This window comes from Triticum aestivum, chromosome 3D (assembly GCF_018294505.1).
Source record: "Triticum aestivum cultivar Chinese Spring chromosome 3D, IWGSC CS RefSeq v2.1, whole genome shotgun sequence".
Lineage (NCBI taxonomy): Eukaryota > Viridiplantae > Streptophyta > Magnoliopsida > Poales > Poaceae > Triticum > Triticum aestivum.
The window spans coordinates 74,362,002-74,382,841 of NC_057802.1; positions in this window are offsets into that span (position 1 = coordinate 74,362,002).

Consider the following 20,840-nt stretch of genomic DNA (forward strand, 5'->3'; position numbering starts at 1 on the left):
AGTCCCAAAAATCATATAAAAGTGTATAATAAAGCCCATTAAACATCCAAGATAGATAATATAATAGCATGAATACTTCATAAATTATAGATACGTTGGAGATGTTGGAGACGTATCAGCATCCCCAAGCTTAATTCCTGCTCGTCCTCGAGTAGGTAAATGATAAAAGAAATAATTTATGAAGTGTGAATGCTAGCAAGTGCTTAAGTTTGATCAATGATAATTCTAATCACTTTTTCTAGCATCATTATATGTCATAACAATAGCTCATCTCATAAAACTTTTCATGATCAAGTAACAAGCTATTCACATGTTAAAGTATAGATCATAAACTTTCTTGAAACTAACAAACCGTGTTATCAGTCATCAAACAATTACAATTCATCTTATTTTCAGGAAGAGTCTATGTCAGAGCTTTGATTTAGCAAACTCCACATACTCAACTATCATTTAGTCTTTCACAATTGCTAACACTCACGCGATATTTATGGGTTCAAAGTTTTAATCAGACACAGAGAAAGATAGGGGCTTATAGATTCGCCTCCCAACCTTTTACCTCAAGGGTAATGTCAACAATAATAGTTCATGATGCCTTACATCCAATTGGATATATATATATCAGAATCTTTCCAACACAATGTGCTTGCCAAAGGATAAAATGTAAAAAGGAAAGGTGAAAATCACCATGACTCTTGCATAAGGGTAAGAGATAAAAGTAAAAGATAGGCCCTTCGCAGAGGGAAGCAGAGGTTGCCATGCGCTTTCAGGGTTGGATGCACAAAATCTTAATGCGAAAGAACGTCACTTTATATTGCCACTTGTGATATGGACCTTTATTATGCAGTCCGTCGCTTTTATTTCTTCCACATCACAAGATCGTATAAAGCTTATTTCCTCCACACTAATCAATCATACATATTTAGAGAGCAATTTTTATTGCTTGCACCGATGACAACTTACTTGAAGGATCTTACTCAATCCATAGGTAGGTATGGTGGACTCTCATGGCAAAACCGGGTTTAAGGGTATTTGGAAGCACAAGTAGTATCTCTACTTAGTGCAAAGAATTTGGCTAGCATGAGGGGGAAAGGCAAGCTCAACGTGTTGGGCGATCCATGACAATATACTTTATTTCAGATATAAGAAAACATAACCCATTACGTTGTCTTCCTTGTCCAACATCAACCTTTTAGCATGTCATATTTTAATGAGTGCTCACAATTACAAAAGATGTCCAAGATAGTATATTTATATGTGAAATCCCTCTTCCTTCAATATTCTTTCATGAATTGTTCAAGTGACCAATTCTACGTTTGCTAACTTTCAATAAGTTTACTACCTATACTTATTATGTGTGAAGTCATTACTCCCCATGTTATAAGCATATGAAACATATATAAATTCAGATTTATGACATTCAATTTATTCAACCATTTACTCATAGGATATACGTGAAGCACATGAGTAAATGACAAACTACTCCAAAAGATATGAGTGAAGAACACTGAGTAGTCAAATAATTAACTAGCCATGGGAGGATTCTTTTTCATTCAATATTTCAGATCCAATGATTTTATTCAAACAGCAAGTAAAATTGAAAATACGCTCCAAGCAAAACACATATCATGTGACGAATAAAAATATAGCTCCGAGTAAGGTATACCGATAGTTTTGAAGACGAAAGAGGGGATGCCTTCCGGGGCATCCCCAAGCTTAGGCGCTTGAGTCTTCCTTGAATATTACCTTGGGGTGCCTTGGGCATCCCCAAGCTTAGGGTCTTTCCACTCCTTATTCTCCTCATATCGATATCTCACCCAAAGCTTGAAAACTTCAATCACACAAAACTTAACAAACTTCGTGAGATAGGTTAGTATGATAAAGAGTAAACCATTCACTTTGGTACTGTCTAAGACAAGGTTCATAATTGTTCTCACACAATGTCCTACTGTACCATATCATTTCTACAATTTATATTGAGAAATATAAGTCATAGAAACTAGAAAACAAGCAAACTATGCAATGAAAACAGAATCTGTCAGAAACAGAACAGTCTGTAATGATCTGAACATAAACCATACTTCTGCTACTCCAAAAATTATGAAATAAATTGGTGGACGTGAGGAATTTGTCTATTAATCTTCTGCAAAAAGAATCAACTCAAAATCACTCTTCTGTAAAAAATGACAGCTAATCTCGTGAGCGCAAAGTTTCTGTTTTTTACAGCAAGATCACATTAACTTTCTCCCAAGTCTTCCCAAAGGTCTTACTTGGCACTTTATTGAAACAAAAGCTATAAAACATGATTAATACAGTAGCTTAATCATGTAAACACACAAAAACAGTAAGGGTAAATATTGGGTTGTCTCCCAACAAGCGCTTTTCTTTAATGCCTTTTAGCTAGGCATGATGATTTCAATGATGCTCACATAAAAGATAAGAATTGAAACACAAAGAGAGCATCTTGAAGAATATGACTAGCACATTTAAATCTAACCCACTTCCTATGCCTAGGGATTTTGTGAGCACACAACTTATGGGAACAAGAATCAACTAGCATAGGAAGGCAAAACAAGTATAACTTCAAAACTTTAAGCACATAGAGAGGAAACTTGATATTATTGCAACTCCTACAAGCATGTATTCCTCCCTCATAATAATTTTCAGTAGCATCATGGATAGCAACTTTGTTCTCATACTCAATTGGAACCTCTTCCGAAATAGTGGAATCATTACTAGCTAAAGTTGACACTCTTCCAAATCCACTTTCATAAATATCACACTAAGATTCAACACCCTCCAAAATAGTGGGATCACTAATTCCTAAAGTTGACACTCTTCCAAACCCACTTTAAATGATAGTATTATTCATACTCCAAAAGATATAAGTGAAGTTCATGGAGCATTCTACAATTAATATAGACTAACCAATATCCAAGCTCAAAATGTATAAGTGAAGCACATGAAGCATTCTATAAAACCATACTCAAAAGATTTAAGTGAAGCACAAAGAGCAATTCTATAAGATCATACTTAAAAGATTTAAGTGAAGCACATGAAGTATTCTATAAATCAATGAAGGGCTATCTCATGCTAGCATGGTTCTTAAAGGAAAAACAAAAACACAAAGGACACAAATCATGTGAACAAAACAAAAACCGAGGTATACCGATATTTGTTGAAGAAGAAAGATGGGATGCCAACCGGGGCATCCCCAAGCTTAGATGCTTGAGTATCCTTTGAAATATTTACTTGGGGTGCCTTGGGCATCCCCAAGCTTGAACTCTTGCCTCTCTTTATTCTTCTCATATTGATAGCTCCTCGACCTTCGGACACTTCATCCACACAAAACTTTAACAAAAACTTGTGAGATCCGTTAGTGTAATAAAGCAAATCACTACCTTTAGGTACTGTAATGAACTCATTCTTTATTTATATTGGTGTTAAACCTACTGTATTCCAACTTCTCTATGGTTCATACCCCCGATACTAGCCATAGATTCATCGAAATAAGCAAACAACACACGCAAAACAGAATCTGTTAAAAACAGAACAGTCTGTAGTAATCTGGAAGTTTGGTAAACTTCTGTAACTCCTAAAATTATGAAATAAATTTGAAAATTTGAAAAATTTGTACAGAAGTAATGTGCAAAAAGTTTCAGACCCATTTGACTTTCCAGTAAAAAATGTAAATTCATGCACTACAGCCAAAGTTTCTGTTTTTGTTCTGCACATAGTAAACAAGCAATCTAATCATCCTAAAACCAAAGCTTGGCACATTATTTTTATAATACAATGGATATATACAAGGGGATAATTATTTACAGAGAAACTTCCATGAAAAATTCTACATTGTTTCCGTGAGCATGAACACAAGTGCTCAAGGTCGACCCTCACTTCTTCAATGCATAACTTTCCAATCACTTCTCTTTTTGAAAAACTTTTTAGGCATGAGAGGCAAGTAATTTTTTTTGTATTTTCATTCTTTTAAATTTTTTGTATGTTTCACCCACAACTAAACAGAAACAAAAAGGAAAAACAAAATCTACTTAGTGAAGAAAGCAAACAAGCACACACGAGAATATCAACCCCACGCTATTGCTCCCCGGCAACGGCGCCAGAAAAGAGCTTGATAATCCCCAAGTGCAAGGAATCATCGTAGCAATTTCCAAAGGTGGAAGTGATAAGTATGGAGTGTCGAACCCACAAGGAGCTAAAGGTAAGATCAATATTCTCTCAAGCCCTATCTGCCACTGATACGACTCTACGTACACCGAACGTTTGCTTCCAACTAGCAACGAGAAATAAAACTATGTTGTGGGTATGAAGAGGATAACTTTGTATGATATCGGAGAGCTAAAATATAAAAGTAGGTGCTGTTATCATAAAGTTAGAATATATTACTAAATATTATAAATAGCGAGTGTGGAATAATGGTGGATCGGTGTGCGGAATTGTCCTAGGCAATTGTTAACAAGACCGGTAGTCGTCATTGCAATTTCATATGAGGGAGAGGCATAAGCTAACATACTTTCTCTACTTGGATCATATGCACTTATGTTTGGAACTCTAGCAAGCATCCGCAACTACTAAAGATCATTAAGGTAAAACCCAACCATAGCATTAAAGCATCAAGTCCTCTTTATTCCCATACGCAACAACCCCCTTACTCGGGTTTGTGTTTCAGTCACTCACCAACCCACTATAAGCGAATCATGAACGTATTGCAACACCCTACAGCGGGAATCCCTCACGCTTGCGCGACACGGAGGGCACCATAGGACAGCACCAAAATAAAACATACAACTCGTACCAATCTAGATCATCAATCAACCCAAAGACAAAAGATATCTACTCAAAACATCATAGGATGGCAACACATCATTGGATCATAATATGTGGCATAAAGCACCATGTTCAAGTAGGGATTACAGCGGGGTGCGGGAGAGTGGACCGCGTAAAAGAGATGAGGATGGTGATGATGATGGTGATGTTGATGAAGACGATCACCGCGGCGATGATTCCCCTCCCGATGGCACTCCGGCGCCACCGAAGAGAGGAGGAGAGGTTCTCCCCCTTGTGCTTCCTCCTCCATGGCCTCCCCCTAGATGGGGAAAGGTTCTCCCTCTGGTCCTTGGCCTTCATGGCGATGATGGCCTCTCCGGGATACTCCTCCATGGCCACCGGTGATGATGGCCCCCTCCGGCAGGGTGCCGGAGAGGGCCTAGATTGATTTCTCGTGGCTACAGAGGCTTGCGGCGGCGGAACTTCCGATCTAGGTTTCTTTCTGGAAGTTTGGGTATATATGAGAGGTGTTGGCGTTGATTTCACGTCGGGGGGTTTCCGGGCTGTCCACGAGGCAGGGGGCGCGCCCCCCACCCTCGTGGGCAGCCCGGGACTCTTCTGGCCTACTTCCGGTACTCCGTGGGCTTCTTCTGGTCCAAAAATGATCTCCGTCAAGTTGCACGTCAATTGGACTCCGTTTGGTTTTCCTTTTTTGCGTTACTCTAAAACAAGGAGAAAACAGAAACGGCCACGGGGCCCTAGTTTAATAGGTAAGCCCCAAAAATCATATAAAAGTGTATAATAAAGCCCATTAAACATCCAAGATAGATAATATAACAGCATGAATACTTCATAAATTATAGATACGTTGGAGACGTATCAGTAGCTGAGTGCTGAAGCTATATCATGTTGTACTCTGATGTATTTCAATTATGAAATCATGCTTCCTTAATATGGAAATGGAATGCTTAATATGAATGTCAATTAGATTAGTAAATGGATTATTAATAATAGGGCAATTAGCCCGCTAATTGGGTTTTCCTATTGCAAACGGTTAATGAGAAACCACCGTGGGCGATGACCTCAGGAAACGCCACAGTTTCTAGGAATAAACCGTGTTGGATCAATGAACAATCACACACGACATTCTCTTCAAAACTGTTTGCGTTACGCCACCTTGCGCAAACGTTTTCCTTGTAGTGACTGTGTGGGATGTATATACGAACAGAAACATTTAGTGGTGACTGACTGTGTGGGATGTACTTACGACTGGAAATGATTTCGCCTATATAATTGTATTTTTTAGCGCTACTGTACGTATTTCTGTATTTGAGTGCTCGTCGGTCGCACACGACCTCATTTTGCCGAGCGTGTGTGCCAAGAGGGCATATCCCCAACGGTTTCTGGGTCGTGTGGGAAGGACCCCCCCCCCTATCGCCCACACTCATTTGGCGACGGTTCCGAATGCCGTCGCAGAAAGGGGTTAAAACCGTTTGTTTAAGACCGACGCGCGCCAGTGAAGCATGAGTTTCGCAACTTGCGCCAGGGGAATCGTACTATGGCGCAGTACGTGGATGAGTTCAGCAAGTTAGCTCGTTATGCCCCAGATGATGTGGCCACACATGCCGCAAAGCAGGAGAAGTTTATGGAGGGGCTGAATGATGAGCTGAGTATGCAGTTGATGGTGGCAACATTCGCCAACTACTAGGAGTTAGTAGATAGTGTTGGGGATCGTAGCAGAATTTTAAAATTTTCTATGCATCACCAAGATCCATCTATGGAGTATACTAGAAACGAGGGGAAAGGAGTGCATCTACATACCCTTGTAGATCGCGAGCGGAAGCGTTCCAATGAACGGGGTTGATGGAGTCGTACTCGCCGTGATCCAAATCACCGATGACCGAGTGCCGAACGGACGGCACCTCCGCGTTCAACACACGTACGGAGCAGCGACGTCTCCTCCTTCTTGATCCAGCAAGGGGGGAGGAGAGGTTGATGGAGATCCAGCAGCACGTCGGCGTGGTGGTGGATGTAGCGGGATCTCGGCAGGGCTTCGCCGAGCTTCTGCGAGAGGGAGAGGTGTAGCAGGGGAGGAGGGAGGCGCCCAAGGCTGTTATGTTGCTGCCCTCCCTCCCCCCCCCCTTTATATAGGCCCCCTGGGAGGGGGCGCCGGCCAAGACCCATCTACATGGGGGGGCGGCGGCCAAGGGGAAGAGGGGGGTGGCTTCCCCCCCAAGTCAAGTGGGGCACCCCCCACCCTAGGGTTTCCAACCCTAGGCGCAGGGGGAGGCCCGTGGGGGGCGCCCCAGCCCACTAAGGGCTGGTTCCCTTCCCACTTCAGCCCATGGGGCCCTCCGGGACAGGTGACCCCACCCGGTGGACCCCCGGGACCCTTCCGGTGGTCCCGGTACAATACCGATAACCCCCAAAACTTTCCCGGTGGCCGAAACTGGACTTCCTATATATAATTCTTCACCTCCGGACCATTCCAGAACTCCTCGTGACGTCCGGGATCTCATCCGGGACTCCGAACAACTTTCGGGTTTCCGCATACTCATATCTCTACAACCCTAGCGTCCCCGAACCTTAAGTGTGTAGACCCTACGGGTTCGGGAGACATGCACACATGACCGAGACGCCTCTCTCGTCAATAACCAACAGCGGGATCTGGATACCCATGTTGGCTCCCACATGTTCCACGATGATCTCATCGGATGAACCACGATGTCGACGATTCAATCAATCCCGTATGCAATTCCCTTTGTCAATCGGTATGTTACTTGCCCGAGATTCGATCGTCGGTATCCCAATACCTTGTTCAATCTCGTTACCGGCAAGTCTCTTTACTCGTACCGTAATGCATGATCCCGTGACTAACTCCTTAGTCACATTGAGCTCATTATGATGATGCATTACCGAGTGGGCCCAGAGATACCTCTCCGTCATACGGAGTGACAAATCCCAGTCTCGATCCGTGCCAACTCAACAGACACTTTCGGAGATACCCGTAGTGTACCTTTATAGTCACCCAGTTACGTTGTGACGTTTGGCACACCCAAAGCACTCCTACGGTATCCGGGAGTTGCACGATCTCATGGTCTAAGGAAAAGATACTTGACATTGGAAAAGCTCTAGCAAACGAACTACACGATCTTTGAGCTATGCTTAGGATTGGGTCTTGTCCATCACATCATTCTCCTAATGATGTGATCCCGTTATCAATGACATCCAATGTCCATAGTCAGGAAACCATGACTATCTGTTGATCAACGAGCTAGTCAACTAGAGGCTTACTAGGGACACGTTGTGGTCTATGTATTCACACATGTATTACGATTTCCGGATAACACAATTATAGCATGAACAATAGACAATTATCATGAACAAAGAAATATAATAATAACCATTTATTATTGCCTCTAGGGCATATTTCCAACAGTCTCCCACTTGCACTAGAGTCAATAATCTAGTTACATTGTGATGAATCGAACACCCATTGCGTCCTGGTGTTGATCATGTTTTGCTCTAGGGAGAGGTTTAGTCAACGGATCTGCTACATTCAGGTCCGTATGTACTTTACAAATATCTATGTCTCCATTTTGAACACTTTCACGAATGGAGTTGAAGCGACGCTTGATATGCCTGGTCTTCCTGTGAAACCTGGGCTCCTTCGCAAGGGCAATAGCTCCAGTGTTGTCACAGAAGAGAGTCATCGGGCCCGACGCATTGGGAATCACCCCTAGGTCGGTAATGAACTCCTTCATCCAGACTGCTTCCTGTGCTGCCTCCGAGGCTGCCATGTACTCCGCTTCACATGTAGATCCCGCCACGATGCTTTGCTTGCAACTGCACCAGCTTACTGCTCCTCCATTCAAAATATACACGTATCCGGTTTGTGACTTCGAGTCATCCAGATCTGTGTCGAAGCTAGCGTCGACGTAACCCTTTACGACGAGCTCTTCGTCACCTCCATAAACGAGAAACATATCCTTAGTCCTCTTCAGGTACTTCAGGATATTCTTGACCGCTGTCCAGTGTTCCATGCCGGGATTACTTTGGTACCTTCCTACCAAACTTACGGCAAGGTTTACATCAGGTCTGGTACACAGCATGGCATACATAATAGACCCTATGGCCGAGGCATAGGGGATGACACTCATCTTTTCTCTATCTTCTGCCGTGGTCGGGCATTGAGCCGTGCTCAATTGCACACCTTGCAATACAGGCAAGAACCCCTTCTTGGACTGATCCATATTGAACTTCTTCAATATCTTGTCAAGGTACGTACTCTGTGAAAGACCAATGAGGCGTCTTGATCTATCTCTATAGATCTTGATGCCTAATATATAAGCAGCTTCTCCAAGGTCCTTCATTGAAAAACACTTATTCAAATAGGCCTTTATACTTTCCAAGAATTCTATATCATTTCCCATCAATAGTATGTCATCCACATATAATATGAGAAATGCTACAGAGCTCCCACTCACTTTCTTGTAAACACAGGCTTCTCCATAAGTCTGTGTAAACCCAAACGCTTTGATCATCTCATCAAAGCGAATGTTCCAACTCCGAGATGCTTGCACCAGCCCATAGATTGAGCGCTGAAGCTTGCATACCTTGTTAGCATTCTTAGGATCGACAAAACCTTCCGGCTGCATCATATACAACTCTTCCTTAAGGAAGCCGTTAAGGAATGCCGTTTTGACGTCCATCTGCCATATCTCATAATCATAGTATGCGGCAATTGCTAACATGATTCGGACGGACTTCAGCTTCGCTACGGGTGAGAAAGTCTCATCGTAGTCAACCCCTTGAACTTGTCGATAACCCTTAGCGACAAGTCGAGCCTTATAGATGGTCACATTACCATCCGCGTCCGTCTTCTTCTTAAAGATCCATTTATTTTCTATGGCTCGCCGATCATCGGGCAAGTCAGTCAAAGTCCATACTTCGTTTTCATGCATGGATCCTATCTCGGATTTCATGGCTTCTAGCCATTTGTCGGAATCCGGGCCCGCCATCGCTTCTTCATAGTTCGAAGGTTCACCGTTGTCTAACAACATGATTTCCAGGACAGGGTTGCCGTACCACTCTGGTGCGGAACGTGTCCTTGTGGACCTACGAAGTTCAGCAGTAACTTGATCCGAAGCTTCATGATCATCATCATTAACTTCCTCCCCAGTCGGTGTAGGCACCACAGGAACATCTTCCCGCGCTGCGCTACTTTCCGGTTCGGAAGGGGTGACTATCACCTCATCAAGTTCCACTTTCCTCCCACTCAATTCTTTCGAGAGAAACTCTTTCTCCAGAAAGGACCCGTTCTTGGCAACAAAGATCTTGCCTTCGGATCTGAGGTAGAAGGTATACCCAATGGTTTCCTTAGGGTATCCTATGAAGACGCATTTTTCCGACTTGGGTTCGAGCTTTTCAGGTTGAAGTTTCTTGACATAAGCATCGCATCCCCAAACTTTTAGAAACGACAGCTTAGGTTTCTTCCCAAACCATAATTCATACGGTGTCGTCTCAACGGATTTCGACGGAGCCCTATTTAAAGTGAATGCGGCAGTCTCTAAAGCATAGCCCCAAAATGAGAGCGGTAAATCGGTAAGAGACATCATAGATCGCACCATATCCAATAGAGTGCGATTACGACGTTCGGACACACCGTTTCGCTGAGGTGTTCCAGGCGGCGTGAGTTGTGAAACGATTCCACATTTCCTTAAGTGCGCACCAAATTCGTGACTTAAATATTCTCCACCACGATCTGATCGTAAGAACTTTATTTTTCTGTCACGTTGATTCTCAACCTCACTCTGAAATTCCTTGAACTTTTCAAAGGTTTCAGACTTGTGTTTCATTAGGTAGACATACCCATATCTACTTAAGTCATCAGTGAGAGTGAGAACATAACGATATCCTCCGCGAGCCTCAACACTCATTGGACCGCACACATCGGTATGTATGATTTCCAATAAGTTGGTTGCTCGCTCCATTGTTCCGGAGAACGGAGTCTTGGTCATCTTACCCATGAGGCATGGTTCGCACGTGTCAAATGATTCGTAATCAAGAGACTCCAAAAGTCCATCTGCATGGAGCTTCTTCATGCGCTTGACACCAATGTGACCAAGGCGGCAGTGCCACAAGTATGTGGGACTATCGTTATCAACTTTACATCTTTTGGTATTCACACTATGAATATGTGTAACATCACGTTCGAGATTCATCAAGAATAAACCATTGACCAGCGGGGCATGACCATAAAACATATCTCTCATATAAATAGAACAACCATTATTCTCGGATTTAAATGAGTAGCCATCTCGAATTAAACGAGATCCAGATACAATGTTCATGCTCAAAGCTGGCACTAAATAACAATTATTGAGGTTTAAAACTAATCCCGTAGGTAGATGCAGAGGTAGCGTGCCGACAGCGATCACATCGACCTTGGAACCATTCCCGACGCGCATCGTCACCTCGTCCTTTGCCAGTCTCCGTTTATTCCGCAGTTCCTGTTTTGAGTTACAAATATGAGCAACCGCACCGGTATCAAATACCCAGGAGCTACTACGAGTACTGGTAAGGTACACATCAATTACATGTATATCACATATACCTTTGGTGTTGCCGGCCTTCTTGTCCGCTAAGTATTTGGGGCAGTTCCGCTTCCAGTGACCACTTCCCTTGCAATAAAAGCACTCAGTCTCAGGCTTGGGTCCATTCCTTGGCTTCTTCCCGGCAACTGGCTTACCGGGCGCGGCAACTCCCTTGCCGTCCTTCTTGAAGTTCTTCTTACCCTTGCCCTTCTTGAACTTAGTGGTTTTATTCACCATCAACACTTGATGTTCTTTTCTGATCTCTACCTCCGCTGATTTCAGCATTGAATATACCTCAGGAATGGTCTTTTCCATCCCCTGCATATTGAAGTTCATCACAAAGCTCTTGTAGCTTGGTGGAAGCGACTGGAGGATTCTGTCAATGACCGCGTCATCCGGGAGATTGACTCCCAGCTGAGACAAGCGGTTATGCAACCCAGACATTCTGAGTATGTGCTCACTAACAGAACTATTTTCCTCCATTTTACAGCTGAAGAACTTGTCGGAGACTTCATATCTCTCGACCCGGGCATGAGCTTGGAAAACCATTTTCAGCTCCTCGAACATCTCATATGCTCCATGTTTCTCAAAACGCTTTTGAAGACCCGGTTCTAAGCTGTAAAGCATGCCGCACTGAACGAGGGAGTAATCATCAGCACGTGATTGCCAAGCGTTCATAACGTCTTGGTTCTCTGGGATTGGTGCTTCACCTAGCGGTGCTTCTAGGACATAATCTTTCTTGGCAGCTATGAGGATGATCCTCAGGTTCCGGACCCAGTCCGTATAGTTACTGCCATCATCTTTCAGCTTGGTTTTCTCTAGGAACGCGTTGAAGTTGAGGACAACGTGGGCCATTTGATCTACAAGACATAGTGTAAAGATTTTAGACTAAGTTCATGATAATTAAGTTCATCTAATCAAATTACTCAATGAACTCCCACTCAGATAGACATCCCTCTAGTCATCTAAGTGAAACATGATCCGAGTTAACTAGGCCGTGTCCGATCATCACGTGAGACGGACTAGTCAAGATCGGTGAACATCTCCATGTTGATCGTATCTTCTATACGACTCATGCTCGACCTTTCGGTCCTCCGTGTTCCGAGGCCATGTCTGTACATGCTAGGCTCGTCAAGTCAACCTAAGTGTATTGCGTGTGTTCCGAGGCCATGTCTGTACATGCTAGGCTCGTCAACACCCGTTGTATGCGAACGTTAGAATCTATCACACCCGATCATCACGTGGTGCTTCGAAACAACGAACCTTCGCAACGGTGCACAGTTAGGGGGAACACTTTCTTGAAATTATTATAAGGGATCATCTTACTTACTACCGTCGTTCTAAGCAAATAAGATGCAAAACATGATAAACATCACATGCAATCAAATAGTGACATGATATGGCCAATATCATTTGCTCCTTTGATCTCCATCTTCGGGGCACCATGATCATCTTCGTCACCGGCATGACACCATGATCTCCATCATCATGATCTCCATCATTGTGTCTTCATGAAGTTGTCACGCCAACGATTACTTCTACTTCTATGGCTAACGCGTTTAGCAATAAAGTAAAGTAATTTACATGGCGTTATTCAATGACACGCAGGTCATACAAAATAATAAAGACAACTCCTATGGCTCCTGCCGGTTGTCATACTCATCGACATGCAAGTCGTGATTCCTATTACAAGAATATGATCAATCTCATACATCACATATATCATTCATCACATCTTCTGGCCATATCACATCACATAGCACATGCTGCAAAAACAAGTTAGACGTCCTCTAATTGTTGTTGCAAGTTTTTACGTGGCTTGTATAGGTTTCTAGCAAGAACGTTTCTTACCTACGTAAAACCACAACGTGATATGCCAATTTCTATTTACCCTTCATAAGGACCCTTTTCATCGAATCCGTTCCGACTAAAGTGGGAGAGACAGACACCCGCTAGCCACCTTATGCAACTAGTGCATGTCAGTCGGTGGAACCTGTCTCACGTAAGCGTACGTGTAAGGTCGGTCCGGGCCGCTTCATCCCACAATACCGCCGAAACAAGATAAGACTAGTAGCGGCAAGAAGAATTGGCCAACATCTACGCCCACAACTGCTTTGTGTTCTACTCGTGCATAGTAACTACGCATAGGCCTGGCTCATGATGCCACTGTTGGGGATCGTAACAGAATTTTAAAATTTTCTACGCATCACCAAGATCCATCTATGGAGTATACTAGCAACGAGGGGAAAGGAGTGCATCTACATACCCTTGTAGATCGCGAGCGGAAGCGTTCCAATGAACGGGGTTGATGGAGTCGTACTCGCCGTGATCCAAATCACCGATGACCGAGTGCCGAACGGACGGCACCTCCGCGTTCAACACACGTACGGAGCAGCAACGTCTCCTCCTTCTTGATCCAGCAAGGGGGGGGAGAGGTTGATGGAGATCCAGCAGCACGATGGCGTGGTGGTGGATGTAGCGGGATCTCGGCAGGGCTTCGCCGAGCTTCTGCGAGAGGGAGAGGTGTAGCAGGGGAGGAGGGAGGCGCCCAAGGCTGTTATGTTGCTGCCCTCCCTCCCCCCCCTTTATATAGGCCCCCTGGGAGGGGGGCGCCAGCCAAGACCCATCTACATGGGGGGGCGGCGGCCAAGGGGAAGGGGGGTGGCTCCCCCCCCCCAAGTCAAGTGGGGCGCCCCACACCCTAGGGTTTCCAACCCTAGGCGCAGGGGGGAGGCCCATGGGGGGGCGCCCCAGCCCACTAAGGGCTGGTTCCCTTCCCACTTCAGCCCATGGGGCCCTCCGGGATAGGTGGCCCCACCCGGTGGACCACCGGGACCCTTCCGGTGGTCCCGGTACAATACCGATAACCCCCGAAACTTTCCCGGTGGCCGAAACTGGACTTCCTATATATAATTCTTCACCTCCGGACCATTCCGGAACTCCTCGTGACGTCCGGGATCTCATCCGGGACTCCGAACAACTTTCGGGTTTCCGCATACTCATATCTCTACAACCCTAGCGTCACCGAACCTTAAGTGTGTAGACCCTACGGGTTCGGGAGACATGCAGACATGACCGAGACGCCTCTCTGGTGAATAACCAACAGCGGGATCTGGATACCCATGTTGGCTCCCACATGTTCCACGATGATCTCATCGGATGAACCACGATGTCGAGGATTCAATCAATCACGTATGCAATTCCCTTTGTCAATCGGTAAGTTACTTGCCCGAGATTCGATCGTCGGTATCCCAATACCTTGTTCAATCTCGTTACCGGCAAGTCTCTTTACTCGTACCGTAATGCATGATCCCGTGACTAACTCCTTAGTCACATTGAGCTCATTATGATGATGCATTACCGAGTGGGCCCAGAGATACCTCTCCGTCATACGGAGTGACAAATGCCAGTCTCGATCCGTGCCAACTCAACAGACACTTTCGGAGATACCCGTAGTGTACCTTTATAGTCACCCAGTTACGTTGTGACGTTTGGCACACCCAAAGCACTCCTACGGTATCCGGGAGTTGCACGATCTCATGGTCTAAGGAAAAGATACTTGACATTGGAAAAGCTCTAGCAAACGAACTACACGATCTTTGAGCTATGCTTAGGATTGGGTCTTGTCCATCACATCATTCTCCTAATGATGTGATCCCGTTATCAATGACATCCAATGTCCATAGTCAGGAAACCATGACTATCTATTGATCAACGAGCTAGTCAACTAGAGGCTTACTAGGGACACGTTGTGGTCTATGTGTTCACACATGTATTACGATTTCTGGATAACACAATTATAGCATGAACAATAGACAATTATCATGAACAAAGAAATATAATAATAACCATTTATTATTGCCTCTAGGGCATATTTCCAACAGATAGGGCTCTCATGATTGAAGGCAAGCAGCAGCAGATTGAGAATCGCAAACAGAAGTATGGACAAGGGAAGTACAACTCTGGAGCTCAGCAGAAGCCTCGTTTTACCCCGAACTCGGGAGGACATACCCATCATAACCATGGAGGTCACAATCACAATGGAGGGAGTTTACATAACCACAGTGGCCCTAAGAATGGAAATGGGAATGGAGGAAACAACAACCAGAACCGTTCCAACCCAGCAACACCCGCTAAGAAGGATCTAAGTCATGTCACCTGTTACAAGTGCGGGAAGACTGGGCACTACGCCAATGATTGTTCTGAGTTGAAGAATGGTAATGAAAATGGAAGCTCTGGAAAGAAGCCCAATCCCTTCACTATAGGTCAGGTGAACCACATCAACGTGGAGGAAGTTGAAGAGCAGCCTGACGCTGTGATTGGTAAGTTTTTGATTAAGTCATTTACCGCTCTCGTTCTTTTTGACACTGGTGCATCGCACTCATACATATCAAGGGGATTTGTGGACAAGTTTAAATTACCAACCTTGGCTCTTAGGTCACCCATGTTAGTAAGCTCGCCAGGAGCGGAATATATGGCCAACCGATGGTGTGATCGGTTACCATTAACCATTGGTAGCCATGTTTTTTCCTCAGACCTAATAATTTTGGAGTCACAAGGTTTGGATATAATATTAGGCATGGATTGGCTATCGAAGTATGGAGGAAGCATCGACTATGCTAGTAAGTCGATACTACTCACCACCCCCGAGGGAAAGAGGATGAAGTATGCATCCAGGCATGCGCCAAGGAGGACTCAAGTAAATTCACTCTCGGGAGTTGTTCAGGAGGAAGTGCCAGTTGTAAAGGATTACCCTGATGTTTTTCCAGAGGAATTACCAGGCATGCCACTGGATTGAGATATAGAATTTTTGATAGAGCTGTTGCTAGGCACCGGACCGACGAAGAGACCGTGCCGAATGCCCACGAATGACCTAGAGGAAATTAAGAAGCAGATTAAGGAGTTATTGGAGAAAGGTTACATTCGACCAAGTTCATCACCGTGGGGAGGCCCAGTGCTCTTAGTTGAGAAGAAGGATGGATCTTTGAGAATGGTTGTTGATTAGCGTGCATTGAATGAGGTGACGATCAAGAACAAGTACCCACTACCGATGATCAATGATTTGTTCGACCAGCTGCAGGGAGCCAAAATATTCTCCAAGATTGATCTTCGATCGCATATCACCAGTTGAAGATCCGAGAACAGGATATACCTAAGATAGCTTTTACCACAAGGTATGGGCTATATGAGTACATGGTCATGTCTTTTGGATTGACTAACGCCCCTGCCTATTTTATGAGTATGATGAATAAGGTGTTCATGGAGTTTTTGGATAAGTTTGTTGTGGCGTTCATTGATGACATATTGGTGTACTAGAAGAATGAAGAGGAACACAAGGAACATTTACGCTTAGTTCTTGAGAAGCTCAGGGAACATCAGCTATACGCCAAGTTCAGCAAATGTGAGTTTTGGTTGAAAGAAGTTGGATTTCTTGGACATATTATATCAGGAGAAGGTATAGCAGTAGACCCTACCAAGGTTGAGTCCGTTACTGAGTGGTTGGCACCCACCTTAGTTGGAGAGATCCACAGTTTTCTTGGACTCGCGGGATATTATAGGAGATTCATTGAGAATTTTTCCAAGATTGCGAAGCCCATGACAGAGTTGTTGAAGAAGGACACCAAGTTCAAATGGACCGATGAATGTGAGGCCAGTTTTCAGGAGTTGAAGAAATGTTTAGTTACAGCCCCAGTGATAATTCTTCCAGATATACGCAAGGATTTCCAAGTGTATTGCGATTCTCGCCTGGGACTTGGAGGTGTACTTATGCAAGTTGGAAGAGTAGTTTCATATGCCTCACGGCAGCTTCGACCTCATGAGTTGAATTATGCCACGCATGATTTGGAGTTAGCAGCCGTAGTTCATGCGCTCAAGACCTGGAGACATTTTCTTATTGGAACCCGTTGTGATGTTTTCGCTGATCATAAGAGCTTGAAGTATATTTTCACGCAGAAGGAGTTGAACCTCAGGCAAATGAGATGGTTGGAGCTTATAAAAGATTATGATATGAAGTTACACTATCATCCAGGAAAGGCCAATGTTGTAGCAGACGTTTTGAGCCACAAGAGTTATGTGAATACTCTCGTAACCGGAGGGTTACCGCAAGAGTTGGCTGATGATCTCAAGGAACTTCGTTTGGAGATAGTTCCTAGAGGTTTTGTTGCAGCATTGGAGGTTCAGTCCACACTGTTGGGAAAGATTCGAGAAGCCCAGAAGACTGATAAGGAGATTGCGGAGATAAAGGAGAAGATGAGTAAAGGAAAGGCCAAAGGTTTTCGTGAGGACGAACACGAAACCTTATGGTTTGAGGATCGTATTTATGTGCCCAATGACCCAGAGATCAGGAAATTAATACTACGGGAAGCTCATGACTCGCCATACTTAATTCACACCGGAAACACCAAGATGTATTTAGATTTGAAGGAACGTTTCTGGTGGACAGGTATGAAGAACGATATTGCCGAGTATGTAGCAGTATGTGATGTATGTCAGAGAGTTAAGGCAGAGCACCAGAAGCCAGCAGGATTACTACAGCCTATGCTGATACCCGAATGGAAGTGGGATAAACTTGGCATGGATTTCATCACCGGATTACCCAGGACAAGATCAGGATATGACTCCATCTGGGTAGTAGTTGATCGCTTGACCAAAGTGGCTCACTTTATCCCTGTGAAAACCACTTATACGAACGCGACGTTGGCCAAGATATATATGACCAGGATCGTATGTATGCATGGAGTTCCGAGGACCATCGTATCAGATAGAGGAACACAGTTTACTTCGAAGTTTTGGAATTAGTTGCACCAAACTTTGGGTACCAGGCTAGAGTTCAGTACAGCCTTTCCTCCGCAGAAAGATGGACAGACCGAGAGAGTCAATCAGATTCTGGAGGATATGTTGAGAGCTTGTGCGCTAGATTATGGATCCAGTTGGGATGATAATTTGCCCTACGCAGAATTCTCATACAACAACAGCTACCAGGCTAGTTTGAAGATGGCCCCTTTTGAAGCCTTGTATGGAAGGAGGTGCAGGACACCATTGATGTGGGACGAAGTTGGAGACCGTCAGTTGTTTAGACCAGATTTAATCAAAGAGTCTGAAGAGAAGGTTAAGTCGATTCGTGATAGACTGAAGGTAGCTCAGTCCAGGCAGAAGAGTTATGCTGACACAAAACGCAAGGAGGTAGTCTATGAAGTCGGAGATAGAACGTATCTTCTTGTGTCACCACTGGGAGGAGTTAAACTATTTGGAGTTAAAGGAAAGTTAGCCCCAAGATTTGTAGGACCATACCGAGTTTTGGAACGTATGGGAGAAGTTGCTTACAAGTTGGAGTTACCCGAAGGATTGTTAGGAGTTCATGATGTGTTTCATGTCTCCCAGTTGAAGAAGTGCCATACAGAGATGGCCGATATTCCTCTAAGAGGTACAGTGCCTCTGGAAGCAATTCAGTTGGAGAGTGACCTAACCTACGAGGAGAAACCCGTCAAGATTCTCGAGTTTGCCAGCGAGTTACACGTAGTAAGGTCATCAAGTTTTGCAAAGTTCAGTGGAGCCACCATACCGAGGAAGAAGCCACCTGGGAGCGAGAAGAAGACCTACGGAAAGACCACCCACACCTATTTTCTAGCCAACCCGAATCTCGAGGGCGAGATTCATCTTAAGGGGGTAGGTTTGTAACATCCCGATTTTCAATTTGGATGTTAATCATTAGGTCATCATATGCATCCATGATTCTTGCATTTTGAATTGGTTTTTTGATATTTTGATCCTAGAGACCTTAAGCAACTCAAGGACCATTTGAGAGAGTTGGAGGTTTTCATAAAATTCCATTTTTTGAATTTTTCAAAATTTGTAAAATAGGATCAAGATGATTTTTCTTTGAAATTATTTTTCCGATTATTTTGTAAATAAATAAAATAATGAGAGAAGATAATATGACTTCTTCAAAACAAAGGAAATAACGGAAATTTATTTTTAATAAAAATATTTGTTTTATTCGAATTTTATTTGAGTTTTTATTTGAGTAAATTAGGAAAAAAATTCATTTTCTAAAAATTGCATATTTTAGCCTAGAAATATGTTCATGTTGTCCTAAATATATTGAGAGGACCGTGAAAATTGTTTTTGGGATTTGGGGATTTTTATTTATTTATTTTGAATTTTTCTGTTTCGGCAAAATTATTTTTAAAAAAGTCTTCAACCGACTCGGCCGAAGCCCAGTCGGCCCGCTCGCGCCGCCGCCTCCCCGTGTCCGCCTCCCGCACGTCGCCGGAGACCGAGCCGGCCACGGCCTCGCCCGACCCCCTGCCCAAGTCGCCCCCCCTTAAATAGCTGGCCCCACCGCCCCTCTCCTCCCCGCCCGCACCGACGCCGCTGCCGCCGCCTCGCCGGAGCCGCCGCCCACCTCGCCAACATCGCCGTTGACCGCCGCCGCCGAACCGGTAAAAACCGATTCCGGTTTTTTTTCGGTTAAGTTCGTTTTTTGGTTTATTAGTTTAGATCGGTGTTTATTTTTAGGGTTCGCTAATTAGCGAACATTCACCCGATCTTCTCTGTTAGCGAACGAATTCGTTTGTTAGTCTCTGTTAGCGGACGTTCGTCTGATAGATTTTTTTTCTTTTTCTGTTTATTTTCGGCCAGGGACCTATCCGCGAATACTTTTTTTTACAAATTAGTCCCTGAACTTTAGACCCTCGTTACTTTTTCCTCATTTATCCAAATCTAGTGAAACCAACGCCAAAATCTTCGTCTTGTTCCCCTCTGTCCAGATAATCAACTTGAACATGATTTTAAAATTTTAAAAATTTGGTTTCAAGCAGATTTGATTTCGAACTTGTTTTGATCGTAGTTTGAGTTTCGTAACTCCGATTCGATTGTTTCTTTTTGCAATCGAAGCTCTTCACTTGAACTTTCCGTTTAGATCCTTTCTTTTGGGTTTTACATTTGCATCTTATGCTTGAGTGCTTATGTATGCTATTGTTTGTTCACGATAGAGTTTCCGGAGTGCGAGGCTTGCTACTACGAATCACTAGGGTTTTCCGATCGTCGGCAAGGCAAGTAACACTTTGATCATATCCCTTTATTACCTAGTTTTTATGCATTAGTTCAACCCTCAAACATTGCATGAATATGTATTGATAACATGTGGGTATTGGGAAGTAGTTGACGAGGTAGAACCTACTGTCTTATATCAAACCCTGGGTATTTACTATGTTATGCTTGTACTGCTATGCTATGCTCGTAGACGAGGTTTGGTTTGAGAGAATTCATGAAATATGTGAGAGTTATTTTTAACTAAGGTTTAACTTAAGGTGGCTACTTTAATACACATCTAGGTGGATTGTTTGTGGGCGCTTGGGGAATCCAGTGTTGTCCAAGGAGATCCCGGGGAACCTGTGTGATCATCCTACGGTTTGCCACCCAGGCTCAAAGGGATCATAATGTTACTCATGCTGGAAACTT